Source organism: Geotrypetes seraphini, chromosome 4 (genome assembly GCF_902459505.1).
Source record: "Geotrypetes seraphini chromosome 4, aGeoSer1.1, whole genome shotgun sequence".
Classification (NCBI taxonomy): Eukaryota; Metazoa; Chordata; class Amphibia; order Gymnophiona; family Dermophiidae; genus Geotrypetes; species Geotrypetes seraphini.
In genome coordinates this window covers 215,943,963-215,963,714 of record NC_047087.1, presented here as the reverse complement: position 1 = coordinate 215,963,714, position 19,752 = coordinate 215,943,963, and the positions used below count along the sequence as shown (strand labels likewise).

The 19,752-nt window shown below is 40.7% G+C and overlaps 1 protein-coding gene and 1 long non-coding RNA gene across 2 annotated transcripts in view; both read left to right on the top strand.

The window, feature by feature from the left end:
• NRG3 (neuregulin 3) overlaps positions 1 to 19,752 on the top strand; it is a 1,387,275-nt gene that overhangs the window by 151,334 nt on the left and 1,216,189 nt on the right. The window lies entirely within an intron of this gene.
• On the top strand, positions 8,543 to 19,652 carry LOC117359781. Its single transcript, XR_004539298.1, has 3 exons — positions 8,543 to 8,688; positions 11,194 to 11,299; positions 19,593 to 19,652. It is a non-coding gene; the product is annotated as an uncharacterized LOC117359781 (long non-coding RNA).

The following is a 19,752-nucleotide window of genomic DNA, read 5'->3' as shown; positions in this document are numbered from 1 at the left end:
ATAGCAGCGGACCAGGGGAAAGGAAGAAGGGAGGCTTTTTTTTTTTGCACAGCAAGTAGGGACAGGATGTGATCGCCTGTCCCGTTGTCCCCGAGCACAGCTTTTGGGACGCTGTCCCTGAAAACGGGACATTTCGGCATCCCAAAGCTGTGTGTGGGGACAACGGGAAGGGGGTTTGAAAACGGGACGGTCCCATTCAAAACGGGACGTATGGTCACCTTAAATATGCACGATCTACCCACAACTTAAGTACAAGTATTTAGGCCTGGTTTTTATTGGCCTAAATGGGTGCACCTAAATTTTAGTCATGGATAAGTATCCTTTTTGTCAGCGATTTTCTAGGCATCATATAAAGAATATGGCTCATAGGCCCCGATTCTACCTATAATTAGGCACCTATATTGGCATGCCTAGCCAATCTAGGCAACTAATATTATTTTTAATTCGCTTAATCTGTGCTGATAATTGAAACTGTCATTAAAAAAAAAAACTATTAAAACTAATTTTAAAAAATTAGGGCTACTTTTATAAAGCTGCAGTAGAGGTTTATACCGCAGGCTGGCAAAGTAAATGTTTGTTTATATTTTATTAACATTTGTTATATCGCATCAGCATATTACATTATAATACAAATAATATATGAAAGGAATCCTATGAGCATCAGAGCATTTACCTCACCAGCTCATGATATAAACCTCCACCGCAGCTTTGTATAAGCCAGTGCTAATTTGTCGGTAGGTACTTTGACTTAGACGTCTATGTCAGGTTTGTTAGTGGCCCCCACAATGTATGGTTGGTGGGGTCACTTGAGAGGCGCCCTGACAAACGCCCGGTCCCAGGTTTAGTTCCCTCACTGAAGATTCACCAGGAAGTAGAATCAAAGAGGCACAGCCAGAGGTGATTGCATAAAGAATATATTATAGAAATAGTCTTACAGAAAAGCAATATTCTGAAGCATTACAATAATTAAGCATTACAATTAAGCAGAGAGCAAAGCAGTTTCCCTGCCTTACAGAGTCCAAAAGGAAGTGTGAAGTTTCAGGGAAAGGCAGAGAGAGAGAAAAGGGGGATGGGGTGATGCTTCGTGTTCCATAGATAAAGAGAAAGAGAGACAAAGAAAGAGAGAGCTCAAGAGATAGAAGAGAGGACCAGAGAGCCAAGAGATAGATAGATTGATAGCCTTTTGTGTGTTGTAGAGAGGAGGATTTTATAGCTTGGAATCTTATTCTGTGTATAGAAACTATTGTATGTCCCAGTATCTTTCTGTTTAGAAGTTGTAAACTGTTTGAAACAATAGTTAATTTAATTGCTAAGGAGGGTGTGATACTTGCAGGCATGGTGGATGGGATTAGTCTCTGGCTTCTTTGTCCCATTCAAGCAGCCTATCTTCTTGATGTGCACCTGGACCCATTGTCCTAAGCACCCTCTTAATCAGACATTAACACCTTTTAGCTAATCATGATTCAATCAGGGCTACTTGAAACATATCAGGGATACTTAAAACAGTCTCCCTGCCCTCAGGGTCTATCTGCATTCCCATGCCAGAGTCAGATTGATATAATTTCCCATAGGCCTTCGCTGACATAAGTAATGCCAACTGAAAATGCTGAATGGTAGCGATAGCTATGCTGACAGTCTACATTGAAGGGCCTACTGGTGCATACATGGCAAGTAGATGTGGATGAGACAGATTTGGGGTGGAGTTTGGTCATGGACTGAGTTAGGCACAGCTAGGTGCCTACCTTAGGTACACTCATCCCCCTTTTACAAAACCATAGTACAGTTTTTTGTGCCGGCCACGGCAGTAACAGCTCTGACACTCATAGAATTCCTAAGAGCGTTGAAGCTATTACAATCATGGCCGGCACTAAAAACCACACTATGGTTTTGTAAAAGTGTGGGGGAGGGGAGGATCATTTAGGCCAAGAAAATTCTGTCCTAAATGGAGTGTGCCTAATAATTTTAATGCCTAGCAGCACCTAAGACCACTTACGCACCACAAGGCATGCATGATTGCCGGCCAATGTAGATGCCATTTCTAGAATCCGGCCCATAATGTGTAATTGATTTTAATTTACACTAATAATTCTTTATTAAATTATCGGTGCAAATCGGCTTGATCAAACTGCACACGCAATTTGGGTACGTGACCATAATTGTGTGCACAATTTTTAGGGCTTTTTATAGAATCTGAGGGTCAAGGTGCATAATTTTTCTGGATTAAAAAGTGTGTAATTTTGAATGTATACAAATGTGCATACTTGTAATTGAAAACCATGCTTCACAAATACCTCTTCAGATAGCCTGCCAAAAGCATGCACTCTGAAGATAACTTTATCTGCATATAGTGCGGACAATTTTGGAAAAAACTATTTCCGTAAAGGCTTTGAAAATGACTTTCTGTATTCTTATCTATCTAATTCAGCCATCTTGCTCATATACTATAAGTTGATACAAAGCTCTTATTAAAGTTATGTTTTATTACTGCTGCCTTTATCCAGATCAGCAGAATGAGGTATGTTGTAGAAGGTATGATTCATTCAGCAATCAGCCTGTATTCTACAATAGTACAAATGCAACTCATTTTATTCAACTGAAATCTTTGACAGGTAGCATTACTCAGAGGACAACTTTTTACATTTGATTACAAATCGGAGAAACTCTGAATAGCCCTTTGCATGAAAAGATATTAGAAATCATCCTTGACATGTGTTGAATCATGCAATCTTCAAATAGATTTGAATAAAGAAAAGTCATATTTTTCTGCACTTATTAACATATATTATATTGAACAATTCAGAGACAGACAACAATATGTTCTCTTTTCAGGTGTCAAAAGAAATACATTTAAATAAATCCATGCCAGATGAAAGTTTCTGGAGTCAATATTCAAAGGGATTTAACTGGCCAGAAATGGTTCCTGGATGGTTAAATGAGCTAGAGTTAACTGGTAATTTTCAGTGGTGTTTATCTGGTTAGTGCCATTGAAAATGATTGGCTAATGTTTAAAGCAAACCTGGCTACAGTATTTTGATGGAGTTCTAGGGGTGAAGTTGCCATTTAGTCAGTTAAGTGCTAATATTTAACACTTGACCGTCCAAAGTCACTGCATAAATAGGAACACATACAAATCAGTCCCATCTTTATGTGGGTGCTCCATAGACTATTAAGTGCTTAATATCACACTTAACCTCTTTTATGAACGCATACCACAGCGGCGGTAACAGCTCTGACGCTCATAGAATTCCTATGAGCGTTATAGCAGTTACCACTGCTAAAACCCGCAAATGCGTCCATAAAAGAGGGGGCTAGATAAATTCAATGTTAAAGCCCAGCATTTAATTTCTAGATATAACACCTGCAGCGGTCAGCGAAACACTGAAAGCACGATTCTCTAAAGTACTTAGGCGCCTATAATGTAGGCTTTTAAAACCCTGGTCTACATTATAAGTTACTAGTCTTTTAGTTAACATTGGGTAAGTCTCCATCGAGGGCTATACAATTAGTCCAATGATTTTCCACTTTTTTGTGGCATGCAGTCAGGACCTTCAGGGGATTCACCCAACCCCCTGAAGGCCCTGAGGGCACTGCTCTGAATTTAATTGGTTTAACAGGCAGCAGGCAGAAGTTGTTCAACCAATCAAATTCAGCTCAATACTGTCAAGGCCTTCAAGGGGTTAGGTGAATCCCCAGTCTTTTTTTTTGGGGGGGGGGGAGGGGGTGTTACTTTTTCCTTGATGCAGTTTGACTGGCTGCCTGTTCAACAAATAAAATTGTATTAAGCAAAAGAAAAAAAAAGCAAATAGGGCTGTAAAGCTGGGGATTCACTGAATCTCCTGTAAGCCCTGACCGCATGCCACTATTTAAAACAAATAGGAAGTCATATTTTTTTATTCAACAAATAGTTAAGCTCTGGAACTTATTGGCATAGGACATGGTAACAGCAGGTAACAGCGGTAAGTATAGTTGGTTTTAGAAAATGTTTGGACAAGTTCCTAAAGAAAAAAGCCATAGTCTTCTATTGAGACAGTCATGGTGGAAGCCACTGTTTGCCCTAGGATCAGTGCCATAGAATGTTGTTACTATTTGGTTTTCTGTCAGGAACTTGTGACCTGGAATGACCACTTCTAGAAACAGGATACTGGGCTAGAAGGACCATTGGTCTGAGCCAGTATGGCTATTCTTATGTTCTTATATACCGGAGGTGATAGAGGGTTAAGTGACTGCCCAAGATCACAAGAAGCCATAATGGGAATCAAACCCAGTTCCCTTGGTTTGCAGCCCACTGAACTAACCATTAAGTTTACTCCTCCATAATTAAAGCATATACCAGGATCATAAAGGAAAGTTACCTTACAAGTATTAATTTCCTCTTACAGTCTGTTTGGTCTCATTATGCCATTGATGCTTAAATTCACAGAACATTATTTCTGGCAATTTCATAATCACAAAATAATGTTGAAGTCTTAAAAGCTATTCATAGACCATTAACAGAAGAATTAGTATGCACATTCATTCAGCGTTCATAAATGATTCACATAATTTCTCCAAAGTTAATATTTCCTTAAATCTAAGGTTGGTAGATAAGCTGAGACAACAATTTAGATCCTTTGACTAAGTGACGAAAAGAAAGAAACTGACCTTGCCGCATAGGTAAGTCAGAAACACAAAATGGGTGGTGGCCTGGCACTTAGCTGGGGATAGGGTTTTGTGGCAGAGGGGGAGAGGCAGAGGGGGAGACAGGAGGGAGAGGGGGAGAGTGGAGGGAGGTAGGTAAGAAAGGAGGGGCTGGGTCATAGGTAGGTCTAAACAAGTCAAAACAGGATTAAGAAAATGGGAGTTATCTGAGGGTATTAGAGGGGGATGGGTAGCTGCAGTTAGGAATGAGGGGAAGTCTAAGAGGCGGTATCAAGGGTGGAGACTAGGAGCATGAAGAGGGAAAGTGGCAAGTGCACAATCTCCGTTTTGCCTGAATCTCCAAGTGCTGTCCCTGCTCTAAATTGTTGCTCCTGTTTTTGCTTCTTCTCCTTCCCTTTCTTTTACCTGCTACACAGGGAGCAGCCTACTCCATTTTCATTTCCTTAGGATCCTGAAATCCCAAATCATCCTGCAGATGCACACTTCTCAGCACTGGGTTCTGAAAGAAAATAAGGCTGCATGTGGGATGAGACACAGGGAAAAAGTTGTGTCTTTTTTTTTTTTTTTTTTTAAATAAATCTTTATTAATTTTCAAATGTTAACAATGTCATACAATGAATTTAAACATAAAAAAGTTGTGTTAAGATGATGGTCTTGCCTGTGGTTTGCTACCAAATGGGAATGTTGCCAGTGTATTTTCAAGGGTCATTTTATAAAAAGTTAAATAGTATTTTGATGAAATTTATTTGGCTGGGGAAAAAAGCGAGAATTGCTCTAGTATCTTTACAAAAACCAATTGTGGAGGGTAGGGTAAATTTTCCAAATTTCTATAGGTATCATGAAGCCTATATTATGCATCAGGGTATATATTGAATCCGCCCTGAGCTCATGGAAAGTCTGCCAGACTAGTTATGGTTGAAATGGCAACTCCTGTCGCCACTGAGATTAAGGGATCCTTTTATCAAGCCGAGCTAGCGGGGTTAGCGCGTCGGATATTTAATTACGCGCTAACCCCCGTGGCCGGCTAAAAAACTAACGCCTGCTCAATGCAGGTATTAGCAGCTAGCGTGGCAGGCAGTGTCACGCGCCATATTATGTGCGTTAAACCCCTACCGCAGCTTGATAAAAGAACCCCTAAGTCATGTTTTGAGTATCAAGATGTCTAGATTGTACAAGGACAATAGAATTTTACTAGATACTTTGAAAACTTTAAAATTTGTCAATAATTTAACACCTATTCCAATCCATAAATCCACGTGTCAGACCCTCTGGCTGAACTCTCAGATTCAAATTGGTGGGTTTAATGTCATCTGTAAGCATTGGATGAAGGCGGGTATTACGAACTTTGGATGATGTTATAACAGATGGTAAGCTGCTTGATTTTTCACGATTGCAATACAAATTTGGTCTTAATAAATCGCAAAATTATAGATGGTTGTAGTTGAAGCATGCAATTCAGGAGGGGTTCCCTGAATGGGAAAATCTAACTAATCAGTAAAGTTTGCCGGTCTTATGTTTCCAGGTGGATTTCCTGGGTCACCAGGCCGCTCAATGGTATAAATTAATATCTGGATTTATGAATAAGAAACCAAAAACTGGACTGTGTGACATCTGGAGCATTGAGAAAAAGCATCAAATTACTGCGTCTCAATGGCCACAAATTTGGTCTTGGAGGATGAAATGTACAATGTCTGCATCTATGAGACAAACATATTTCTTAGTTCGTTTACATAGAGTAGATAGTTTGAAGTCTAATAGATGCTGGCACTGTCATCTAGAAGTGGGGACATTGGATCATTTACCATATTATTGTCCCTTGAAACTAAAATTCTGGAGATCTATTTGGGATCAAGTTAATAATTTATTAGAAAATCCAGTGGCACTATCATATGATACCATTTTATTTGGAACATCTATGAGGGCAAAAAGTCAAATTTCGGCAAAAAATAACAAACATTTGTTTATAATGACGGGGGTTGCCATGCAGCTTATCTTAAAGAATTGGAAAAACTGGGACAGATTAAATTATTCATTCTGGTGGGAATCCCTATGTTATGTCTTTAAAATGGAAAAGTTTATGGCCATTCAGAAGGGATATTATAAAAAATTTATGGAAGTTTGGGAACCATTAACTACATATTGTAAGGATTGATTTATTTATATAAATGAGGAAAACATACACATCCGGGGTGGGGGTAGGGGGAGGGGGATATGTTTTGGCACTGATTAAGAGGTATGGATAGATTGTTTATAGGTATTTTTATGAGTTGTTTAATTGGAAAAAGGGATGGGGGAAAATGTCTTGTCATTATTTCTATCAAGTTTATTGTGCTGTAAGGTTAATATTTTATGTAAATGCATCATCTCTTGTGCACAATTGTAGTTTTAAAAATGAATAAATAATTTTTTTTTTTAATTTTTTTAAAGTTGTGTCTTGTGCTGCGGGTAAGAGCAAAAAATCTTTAGAGCTGTGCTTTAAAAAAAACCAAACAAAAACTGTTCCTGTTTTAAAGCCTGCTTTGTTTGGAGAGAGCTGTGCCTTGCTCTGTGGATTAATGCAAAGATCTTAAGCATGCTGTTGCAGCAGGTTACAGTGCAGAATTCAAAGCAAAGCCCTTCAATGAATCCCAGCTCATTAACAGGTGTACCTGAGGCATTCAAACAGAGCATTGTTGTAGGGAAAGGGGGATGGAGAAGAGAGTTTTCCCTAGTATGATACAGGATGTTAGCAGTGCTTCTGGGGATTCTGACCCTCAGGATTTACATTCTGAGCATTTTAATTTTTCATTTATACTAGCTGAAGCAAGAGAGAGCATTGCCTGCAGGATTCGTGTGATTAGGATATGGATTTTAGAGGGTTGGTTGTTTTTTTTTTTCATTTTTCAATAGCAGATCTTATGGCAAACCTAGGTGCTACCAACTTTAGAAATTGTGCAGTTGTACTAAGCACATATTTAAAAGTTATGTTTCAAGGAGTGTTTGTTTTTGCTTCTACTCTCCCCTCCCTTGTGTAGTACCTTGCTCCATGTGCTTGATACAGGGTCTGGGACTACAGAGTAGCTGTAGGATCCATGCTGCTGCATTCTGGAAAAAGGTGTATGCAGATTAGCAGGTATACTGGAGAGATATTGTGTGTGCATGTGTGGTTAGGAGAGAACTTTCTTCTGTGAGATTTTCTGCTCAGTGCTGGAACTTGGCTTTTTCATAACAGCATGAGGTGCTTAGCTATAGCCATTTAACACTGTATTTATTGCTGTTACCTATCATAGGTGGCCTGAGGACAAAATATTTTCTGCTCAGAGCTGGATCCCAGCCCCTTTTCACAGCAGTATGGGGTGCTCACAGCTTGAAATAGGAATTTCCTTCTGTAGTGAAAAAAACATAGAAGGTCTGGGGGAAAGGAGCAGCTAAATAATTGCTGCACTAGGAGAAATCCCACCACATAGATACAGGCAGGCAACTGTAGCCATTTAACACTTTTTTTTTTTATTGCTGTTAGGAACCATGGGTGGCCATAGATCTAGCACTGATCTACAGGGTGTTTCCTAAGCAGAGTAGAAATGGATTCTCAGCACATATAGAAGATCTTAATTTTAAAAATAAGTGATGTAGTGGTCATTCTGGTAAAGGACATATTGCCATGCTGTTGCCATGTGAACTATACTGGTGGCCATCTTAGTAGGGGCAAATCTGTCATATTACTTCCTGTTCAATGGTCATCTAGGAAATAGGACATGTCCTGTTTTACTATGTGAGTGGCACTGGTGGCCATCTTTATTGGGGGCAAATTGGTAACATCACTTCCTTCTCAAGAGCCATCTTGAAATAGGGCATGTTGCCCAGCTTTTACAATGTGGGCTGCACTGATGGCCATCTTTATTAGGGCCAGCTTTGTAACATTACTCCCAGTGGCTACTGCAAAACAGAGAGAAAAGGGATCTCTACAGTTCTTGTTTTACAACAAAAGGTTGTAAGTAACAGCAGCAAGAATATTATCAATTTTAACCAAATTCACTGGATTTGAAAAATTGAGAAAAATTCAGTATTTAGGTAAGTCACCCACCTTCTTGCTGTCTACTTCTACTATACAGATACTGCTCTCTGCATAGTTCTCAGGTTTTTGTCCTGAAGCAAGAACTTCTCTAAGTTGCTGGCCACTGTAAGAGTTTCCTGTTCAGCCAACCCCTAATTCTTTAGATAAGGTAGACAGGGACAGATTCTTCAGGCTGTGGGGAACAACAAGTACTAGGGGCCACTCGGAGAAATTGAAAGGGGACAGGTTTAGAACCAATGCAAGGAAGTTCTTCTTCACCCAGAGAGTAGTGGACACATGGAACGCACTCCCGGAGGTTGTGAGTGGGCAGAACACACTACAGAGATTCAAAGAAGGTTTGGATAAATTCCTGAAGGATACGGGGATTGAGGGGTACGGATAGAAGTACTGATAGGTTATAGGGTGAGTCAGGGACCACTTGACAGGTCATGGACCTGATGGGCTGCCGCGGGTGCGGACTGCTGGGCGTGATGGACCTCTGGTCTGACCCAGAAGAGGCAACTTCTTATGTTCTTAATCTTTGATGTCACCAGTCAGACTCTGAATCAATTGAACAGTTTTTTAATAAGGAAGCAAGCAACTTACAGTCAGATGATAGTTCAATGTAGTTCAAGCCTGTACATTCCTTCTCACTCCACTAACATATCACATCTATGCTAGGAGTGTCCACACTGTGGAGATGACACCGTTCTCCAGACTTAGAAGTAATCTAAGCTGTATTTGATTGTCAGAATTAAAGGGGTGAAATACCTGATGGGAGAACACCACTCTCAGGCTCTCTCTAGCACAGGGATGTCAAAGTCCCTCCTCAAGGGCCGCAATCCAGTCAGGTTTTCAGGATTTCCCCAATGAATATGCATGAGATCTATTAGCATACAATGAAAGCAGTGCATGCAAATAGATCTCATGCATATTCATAGGGGAAATCCTGAAAACCCAACTGGATTGGGGACCTTGAGGAGGGACTTTGACACCCCTGCTCTAGCATGTGCTCAGCAAATATGGCCACTGTTCTCCTCAGACTGAAGAATGAGGTGGGCCCATGCTCTGTAGAAGCAGCCCAGACTACTGGAAGTAAAGCTCTCTGGGAAGTTGAGTCCACAGAGCACCCATAACTACTACACATTTAAACAAACATTAACTGAGCAAATTCCCATATAACATGGGGACATAACACACCTAATGAGTTCTTACAGATATAGGTGGGAGGAATGTAACAAATTGGCTATGGGGCTTATAATCAAAAGAGAAAAACATCCAAAAACTGGCCTAAGTCTGCACTTGGATGAACATTTCCCAAATACGTCCAAGTGCTGATAATAAAAACAGGTTTTGGATGTATTTCTAAACGACCTAGGCCTACATATTGCCGCTGAATGACCAAAGCTAAACAGGACATTTCGGGAGGAGTGTCGAGGGCTGGAAGTGGGCCGGCTTAGACTTAGTCGTACAGTATGTACGAAAGTTATACAGCCCACGATTGATGGAACTTGGACGTTGTGACTTAGACCACGTAAGTCACAAAAACCCACCTAAAGTCACCAGATAAGCACTGCAAACACATAATACAGACCCCCACACACTATCCAAGTGATCATCAATACCCCACCCCCATAAAAATATTACTCACATATTTAAAATTCAGCCTCCAGACCATCATCACCTGGCCACTTGACATAGTCTAGTCGTCCAGCACAGAGGCAGCTTAAGTCGTCTTGGGGGTGGGTTAGGGACTCATGGAAAGGAGGACCCATGATCATAAGCCCCTGTAATCAATGCATTGATAATGAAACATGTGCAGTCCCCTATACACCCCCCAAACCCTTTTATACTGGCATATAAGTGGCTCCTGCAACCATAAGGGCTATTGGGGTGATAGATAAGTGGGTCTAGGGCAGGGGTGTCCAATGTCGGTCTTCGAGGGCCGCAATCCAGTCGGGTTTTCAGGATTTCCCCAATGAATATGCATGAGATCTATGTGCATGCACTGCTTTCAATGCATATTCATTGGGGAAATCCTGAAAACCCGACTGGATTGCGGCCCTCGAGGACCGACATTGGACACCCCTGGTCTAGGGGATTCCAGAGGTAGTTTGGGGGGCTCACCGTGACCTATAAGGAAGCTGTAGTGAGGAAAACACATGGCACCCTTTTTGTGAAGTTCAAAGCAGTTCCCTGTAAGATACCCCACTATTTAGATGCCATGTCTGGGTGTTCAGTCCATCACTTTGCAGACCCCTCCCATGTCCAACAGGGCTTGTTCTAGGTGTTTTTGACTTGGACAAAAAGTTGGACAAAAATGTAATATAAAGATGGACAATTTAGTGACTTGGACGATCAGATCAGCAGGATGTATAGTTAGATGATTTTCGAAACAAAAAAAATTTTGGACGCATTTTTCGAAAATGTGTCCTAGGCTGTTTTTTACTTTGGACGACTTATGACTTAGACGAAAACGGACTTGGACGTCCCTTTTGATTATGCCCCTCTATTTGTTTTAGTATCTTTCATACAGCTTACAGAACATTGAATACACATTCTCGGCAGCCAGTGCTCAAAAAGTCTTGCTGAATGATACTGCTAATCTAATGGCTTCCTTTCTAGTAGGTAAGTCTCAAAACTCCATAGCCCCAAACGCTTCCTTTTAGTCAGCACAGATTGACAGGGATTCGGCACTGGCTCAGGTGATTCAGAATATATTGCAATTCATTCTTATATATTCCTTTCTATTGCTGGACCAGAAGGAAGAGGGAATAAGACAAAAGACAGGACCTTAAGCCTAGTCCTTCTAATACAGTGATCTCAAACTCAAACCCCTTAGTGGGGCCACATTTTGGATTTGTAGGTACTTGGAGGGCCGCAGAAAAAATAGTTAATGTCTTATTAAAGAAATGACAACTTTGCATGAGATAAAACTCTCTATAGTTTATAAATCTTTCCTTTAACAGTTAAAGAAAAGATTTATAAACTATAAAGAGTTTTACCTTATGCAAAATTGTCATTAACTATTTTTTCTGCGGTCCTCCAAGTACTCTATTTTTTCTGCAGCCTTCACATTTAAAGTTTAATATCTTCCGGGCCAGCCAGGCAGCGATTGGCTGGCCCGGAACTTCCTCCCCGACATTAGAATTGACGTCGGGTGTCGAAAATTGGTCGGTTCCAAGCTGGGGAAGATAAGCAGGAAGAGTTAAGACCTCGGCGCTGGCCTGTTCCCCGATTGTGGCGGCGGCAGCCTGTTCCCCGATTGCGGCGGTGGCGGCCTGTTCCCTGATTGCGGTGGCTTGGGGGAGGGCAGTGGGAAGGGAAGCAGATTGGGGACCCCTGCTTTAGGCGAGGACAGATCGCGGGTCGCAAAATAGTCCCTGGGGCTGCGTGTTTGAGACCGCTGTTCTAATAGGTAAGCTATTGTGATGGTAATCACATAAAGGAAGTCAGGTGGACAAGGCCATTGCAATCCTGAGTATGTTTGCATTATTAGCATAGGTTGGTGGGTGGTCAAGGCTTACAAAATCCTGATCATATTTCTGGGGCTTGCATATTTTCTAATGTTCAGGCATTTTGTGAATCACACACAAAAAGAAATCAGCCCCCCCCAGCAGAACAGGGGAACTACTTCAGGATATGGCAGGCTAGGAAACAAAGGGCTTGTGATATCCAATTATTTGCAGAAGTAGTTTATTACATGCACATCAGGACAGATTTCTCCTTCTGGGTACTTCCACAAACATCTTTCAGTTCTGCATGTAAAGTATCCATTCTACAAAATGGCGCTCAGTACTGCACAAAAACTGTTTTCAGTTCTGAGAATTCATTGAAAGAATACACAATGAAGACTTTACTGCATTTACCTCAGGACATGAAGCCAAAAGGCAAGAGGGCTAGGGAAGCCTATGTTTGCTGAAGCTGTTTATCACAGTCACATCATGACATATTTCTTCATCAGGGTATTCCACAAACCAGTTTTCAGCTTCGCTTATTTGGTGTAGAACTGCACATAGATGTGCATTGCATTACAATAGGTCATCAGATTTCATTTGCACAAAACAGCTTGCAGTTTTGATTATTCCTGGAAGGAATATGCATCATAGTTGTTTATTATATTTACCTCAGGATATCTGGCTGTGAAGCAAATTGAGGTACCTACGTTTATTTTGCAGTAGTTGATACATTTACATCAGGCATTCTTTACCAGGCTATTTTCAGTTATGTGTATTCACTGAAGAACTATACATCTAATTCATATTGTGTATTTACATTAGCACATCAGTGTGCATTTGCTTCAAATTGCTTTCAGTTTTCATTTTAGGGTATGCATAGAAGAAATACAGTCAAACCTCGGTTTACAAGTGCACCAGTTTGCGAGTGTTTTGCAAGATGAGCAAAACATTCGCAAAATCGGCGCCTCGGAAACTGAGTTTGACTCGGTTTACAAGCGCCCCCCCCCCCACCCGCAATCCGGCATCCCCCCGCGATCCTACATCCCTCCCCCCCGAGCACCGCAATGACATCGCTTACCCCAATTGGGCACCGGCATCAGCACCAATACACAGGAGGTGCCAGTGCCCGAAGATCCTCCCTCTTCTGGCCTGGGCTGGGTCTTCCCTGTGCTGGGCTGGACTGGGCTTTGAGCATTTGCGCATGCTCAAAGCCTTTTGGTCTCGCTCTCTCCGAGATTCTGAATCTTCCCAAACTAGGGGTCCTGATTCAAATAAAATCACAAAACCTACTTTTGGGGTCATGACCTGTGGGGATTCTCCATAAAATTCCTGGGTAGTGTGCGTAGGCTCATGCACCTTGCACAAATTGGGATCATAGTTACAGAACATATACAGAACCAGTAACACAGACATAATATAATACTGATTTACTCACTGAAGATATTTATAACAGGTTATCATAGGGCTCCTTTTACGAAGGTGCGCTGGCCAAAAAACTACCGTCTGCTCAAGAGGAGGCGGTAGCGGCTAGCATGTGCGGCATTCTATCATGCGCTATTCCACGCGTTAAGGCCCTAACGCACCTTCGTAAAAGGAGCCCATAAATTATCAGTGAACATTTTCACTGTTTTTTCTGTTTCTGGCTTCCCAATGTTGAAGGATCAAAGCATCGTCATCAACCGTAGTGCAAATACTTATCAGCAAATGGTAAAGCATAGGTAATGTTTCTTCCTGATTTCTGTGTATGGTGAGTAATTACCAGTTAGTTAAAAATGCAGAAGTGCTATTCATTCTTACTTCTCTGTGTGAGTAATTACCTCCCTAGACGTAATGATTGTTAAAGGTAGTGAAGTGTAAAATAATTGCAGTCACAACAAGGTATGTTATTCATTTCAACCAGGCTCGTAGAATTGGAACTCAGTTATAATAGATGATTTTATGTTAATGACATTACCTATCACCTGATTGAGCTGAAAATATAAAATATGAGATAGTCTAAAGCACTGTGGATATTCAGTGTTGATATGATCTAAAAAACAAGGCAAACTACCCCACAACAAATATGCAACAGAGAGAAAGTGGGGAAGGAACCATATACATCAACCTGAGATAAAGCAGGGTGTATTGAATACAATCAACTGTTAAAAACCAAACATATCATATTAGACAACATATCATAACCAATCTATCTTGCAGACCCTTGTGGATCTAACAAGGTCCATGTTTTGGCTTCATTTTGAAAGCCTGCTTCAGGGGTACAGATGGTAATCTGATAAATGGCGCTCAAGCACTTCAAAATCAATTGTTATACAATGCTATGTGTTGATTTGTAAAATATGTATCTTGGGTAAAGACGCGTAGCCATGGAACTTTCTAGCAATACATTATGGGGCTCATAATCGAAAGAAAAAAAATGTCCAAAAACTGACCTAAGTCGGCACTTGGACAAACATTGTCCAAATATGTCCAAATGCCGATAATAAAAACAGGTTTTGGATGTATTTCTAAATGACCTAGGCCTTCATAGTGCCACTGAACGACCAAAGCTAAACGGGGCATTTCAGGAGGAGTGTCGAGTGTGGGAGTTGGATGGGACGTGGGCCAGCTTAGACTTAGTCGTACAGCATGTATAACCGAAAGTTATACAGCCCACGATCGACAGAACTTGGACGATGACTTAGACCATGTAAAACATGGTCTAAGTCACAAAAACCCAGCTAAAGTCACCAGATAAGCACTGCAAACATATAAAACAGACCCCCACACACTACCCCAGTGATCACTGACCCCCCCCCCGACCCCTATACAAATATTAATCACACCTTTAAAATTCAGCCTCCAGATCATCATCAGCTGCCAGCTGGCATAGGAAAGCATAGTCATCCAGCACAAAGGCGGCTTAAGCCATCTTGGGGGTGGGTTAGGGACTCATGCCCAAAAACCCCTGTAATCACTGCATTGATACTTAAACATGTGCACTCCCCTATATACCCCCAAATCCTTTTTTACTGGTATATAAGTGGCTCCTGCAGCCATAAGGGCTATTAGGGTGGTAGATAAGTGGGTCTAGGAGATTCTAGAGGTGGTTTGGGGGGCTCACCATGACCTATAAGGGAGCTGTAGTGAGGAGAAAACATGGCACCATTTTTGTGAAGTTCAAATCAATGCCATGTAAGGTACCCCACTATTTAGGTACCATGTCTGGGTGTTCATTCTATCACTTTGCAGACCCCTCCCATGTCCAACAGGGCTAGTTCTAGGCGTTTTTGACTTGGACGAAAAGTTGGACGAAAATGTGGTATAAAGATGGATGATTTAGCAGCTTGGATGATCAATTCGGCAGGACGTTTAGTTAGATGATTTTTGAAACAAAAAAAATGTTGGACATATTTTTCTAAAATGTGTCCTGGGCTGTTTTTTTACTTTGGACGACTTGCAACTTAGACGAAAATGGACTTAGACGTCCCTTTCGATTATGCCCCTCCACATCTTTACCCGAGATACATATTTTACAAATTGACATACTGTATAGCACTGTATGACATTTGATTTTGAAGTGCTTGAGCGACATCTATTTATAACCTGCTTATCCACAAATGTAGGCAAGGAACAAAAATCACATACACAATCACACTAAATAATACAGACAAATACAAAACAGCAAATGAGAAACAGGATAAAGAAGAACTGCCCCGACTCAAACTGTCACATGAATGACAGAAATAGAATTAAAATAAACAGGAAAAAAAAAATATATATATATATATACACACACATAGAGAGAGAGAGAGAGAGAGGAAATAACAACCAAATATACCCCTGAGTCAGGTTTTCATCATGAAGCTGAAACACGGATCGTGTTGGGTCCACAAGGGTCTGTAAGATAGATTGGTTATGATATATTGTCTAATATGATACGTTTGGTTTTTAACACTTGACTGCATTCAATAAACTCTTCTTTATCTCAGATTGATGTGTATGGTTCCTTCCACACTTTCGCTCTGTTAGATATTCAGTTTTGAACCATATGTGGACTTTGTCATAAAATATCCTGGTCTTGGGCACCCACCAGAATTATTTGGGAGCCAGCTGATATTCAATACCAGCACCCAGATAACTAGGTTAGATGTGGGTAAAATAAAATCTGCTTAGACCATTAAGACAAATGGGACTCCTGAATTTAATTAAAACAATTGTTTGTTTGTTTTTGTTCTTTTTCAGATAGCTTGTCCTGATAAACCCCCCTTTTTTACAACACCATCGTGCGTTTTTTAGCACCAGCTGTGGTGGTAACAGCTCCAACGCTCATAGGAATTCTATGTGTATCGGAGCTGATACCGCTGCAGCCGGCGCTAAAATCTGAACTACACTTCCCCCTCCCCATTCGCAGTTTCGACACTCGCGGTTTCACATATTCATGAGGTTGGGGGTTTTTTTTTTGCAGGGGAAACCTATAGTTTATGACGTTCCCGCCTCTCTCCAGCCTTCCTCCCGGCATCCCGGCCTTACCTGGTGGTCTAGTAGGCTTTTGGGGCAGGAGCAATCTTCCTACGCTCCTGCCCCGTGTAGATAACCAATAGGAAATGGCTGCCGTGAACTCCAGGCATAGTCTCGAGAAACTACGGGAACTCACGGCAGTCATTTCCTTTTGGCGATCTGCATAGGGCAGGAGCGTAGGAAGATTGCTCCTGCCCCAAAAGCCTGCTAGACCACCAGGTAAGGCCGGGATGCTGGGAGGAAAGCTGGAGAGAGGCAGGGTTGGGTCAGAGCTGGACGAGAAGTTATTCGCGGTTTTTCTCACTTCGCGGTCCGGCTCTGCCCCTATCCCTCACGAATACCGAGGGAGAAGTGTACAGTTTTATTAAAAAAAAAAAAAAGGAGTGGGGGAAAATGTATATATGGCTTCTTGAACTTAATGCTTCCTTATTACAAGATTGCTTACCTAGTTGTTTGAAAGAGGTGGGGGTTTTTTTTTCTCTCTTTTTAAAAAATGTTTTATGATATTTCATACATAATTTATTCATTTATTTTAAACTGTTTATAACCTGCTTATCCACAAATGTAGGCAAGGAACAAAAATCACATACACAATCACACTAAATAATACAGACAAATACAAAACAGCAAATGAGAAACAGGATAAAGAAGAACTGCCCCGACTCAAACTGTCACATGAATGACAGAAATAGAATTAAAACAAACAGGAAATATATATATATATACACACACACACACATATACAGATAGAGAGAGAGAGAGAGGAAATAACAACCAAATATTAGTCCATAATTGAAAAAAAAAAAAGAATAAAGTCAATCCATAGAAGTAATGGCGTGAATTTAGTAAGATAGAAAACAGAGAAGGTTTAAATGGTCATTATTGTTAATGAAGAAAGATAAATAGTGGGATTCCCCAGGGGTCTGTGCTGGGACTGATGCTTTTCAACATATTTATCTGTGATCTAGAGATGGGAACTAGTGAGATAATTAACACATACAAACCCCCCCTCCTTTTACTAATCCACAGTAGAGGTTTTGACAGTGGCCTGGAGTGCTAAATGCTATGTGACCGGTGATAAAAACATCTAATACGGCTTCATAAAAAAGGAGGGGGGGGGTTAAATCCTTAAATTTCCAGTCTCCTAGTTTGACAAGGTCTGTCTTCAATTCTTTAGAATATTGTTTTAAAGACTTAGAATGATTTTGTGTTTGGAAATTTGATTACCTCACTCATTACTCCTTTCCCCAGAGGATTTCTGGATATGGTTGAAGTATAAATCATTCGTGGCATGCTTGGGTTAATAGAAACATGACAGTAGATAAAGGCCAAACGGCCCATCCAGTCTGTCCATGCTCATTGATAGACAGGGGAGTGTGTGGCACAGTGGTTACAGCTGCAGCCTCAGCAACCTGAGGTTGTGGGTTCAAATCCCATGCTGCTCCCTGTGACCCTGGCAAGTCACTTTATCTCTCATTTGTCCCAGGTGCATTAGGTAGAATGTGAGCCCAGAAAGACAGATAGGGGGAAAAATGCTTGAGTACCGGAATATAAACCACTTAGGCTATAAGTGGTATATAAATGCTAAAATAAATAAATAAACATTGCATCACTGATTATTAGATTTGTAATAGACACTCCTCATAAAAGGTCGCATTAACATTTAGTGCACCTTAGTAAAAGACCCCCCAAATGAAGTAATACCTGCTGTATGTATGTTACAATTCCCTAATTGAACTGGTGAGCTCTACTTGAAAAAAAATCACCATAAGGTGTTTTCAAAATATGCCCTGAGTTGAAGAAATCAACAAATTCTGTTTCAATATATGATTTATACAACTCTCTATAGATGATTCTGCAGCACTGTTCCTTGACATTCATATATACACGTATAGGAAGTACTTGATAATTTAGATTATAGGTAAATGAAATATATTAAATTAAAATACATTTTGAAGAGTACATTTTTGTGGAACAGAAGACAGCATGAACTACATTATCTGGAAAGCTCCTTCCCCATGGTTCACTAATGATATCAATCTAATATTTCTTAGCAAATCCACTAAAATGATGCTTCTCTACAATTTCTTCCTACTTAAAACTGAACAGCTGCTGTTTTTTCTGCAGCCCTGAAACCATCAGTATATTATTGTGATTATCTCCTCATCTGGAGAAATAGCCAGCCATCAATAAAAAAAAAGTCATTCTCGCTTCACGTATGCGTGATGTTTTACACCACTAATAAAGTAGGGATATTGTTATTTCCTAATGATAATGTTTGCTATTGAAAACTGAAATGAATTGCTAGGGATGTTTCTGCTAGCCTCCTTAGTCCAATCGTAGACTAAAAAATAAGGCATGGGTGTAACAGAAAATAGCAAATCAATGTTAATTATTATGATTCTCATTTAGAATTGAGTAGCAGAGATAGGTTTTAATCTAAAAAGAGGCAAATAACTTGCCCACAGTTACTATATTGCTAGTTTCCCGTGACCTTTTGTATTGCGCTAAACCTAGCACAAAAAATATATACTGTATTTATCAATGTATATGGCATCTAAGGAAATATTGTACATCTATGAATTTTATTCAGCATGGAAAATATACTAACCCCTCCCACCCTTTTTACTAAATTGCAAAAGCGGTTATTAGCTCAGGGAGCTACGCTGAATGTTCCGTGCTGCTCCCGACGCTCATAGAGTTCCTGTGAGCATCGGGAGTAGCGCGGAGCATTCTGTGTGGCTCCCTGCATTAATAACTGCTATTGCGGATTAGTAAAAGGGGGAATAAAAGAATAATTTAATATCTATACATCTCAAACACAGATGTTACATGGAGGGGCATTTTTGATTGTGCGTCTAAACCGACTTTGGGTGTTTCCTACAAGATGTCCAAAAGTCAGGGTGGGGAAATATCAATGTTTGAAATGTTAGACATCCAATCTTTTTATTTTTATTTTTAATGAGCTATTTGGACATCAGAGAAAGGGCGGGACTGCCGGAAGAGGAAGCAGCGCAGACGCAGGGCTCAGAGAAGGGGCGGGACCGCCGGCAGAGGAAGCAGCAGGACAACGGTAGGCAGCTTCTCCATGATGGGGGGGGTGGGGAGGCTGTGGGGGTGCGAGTG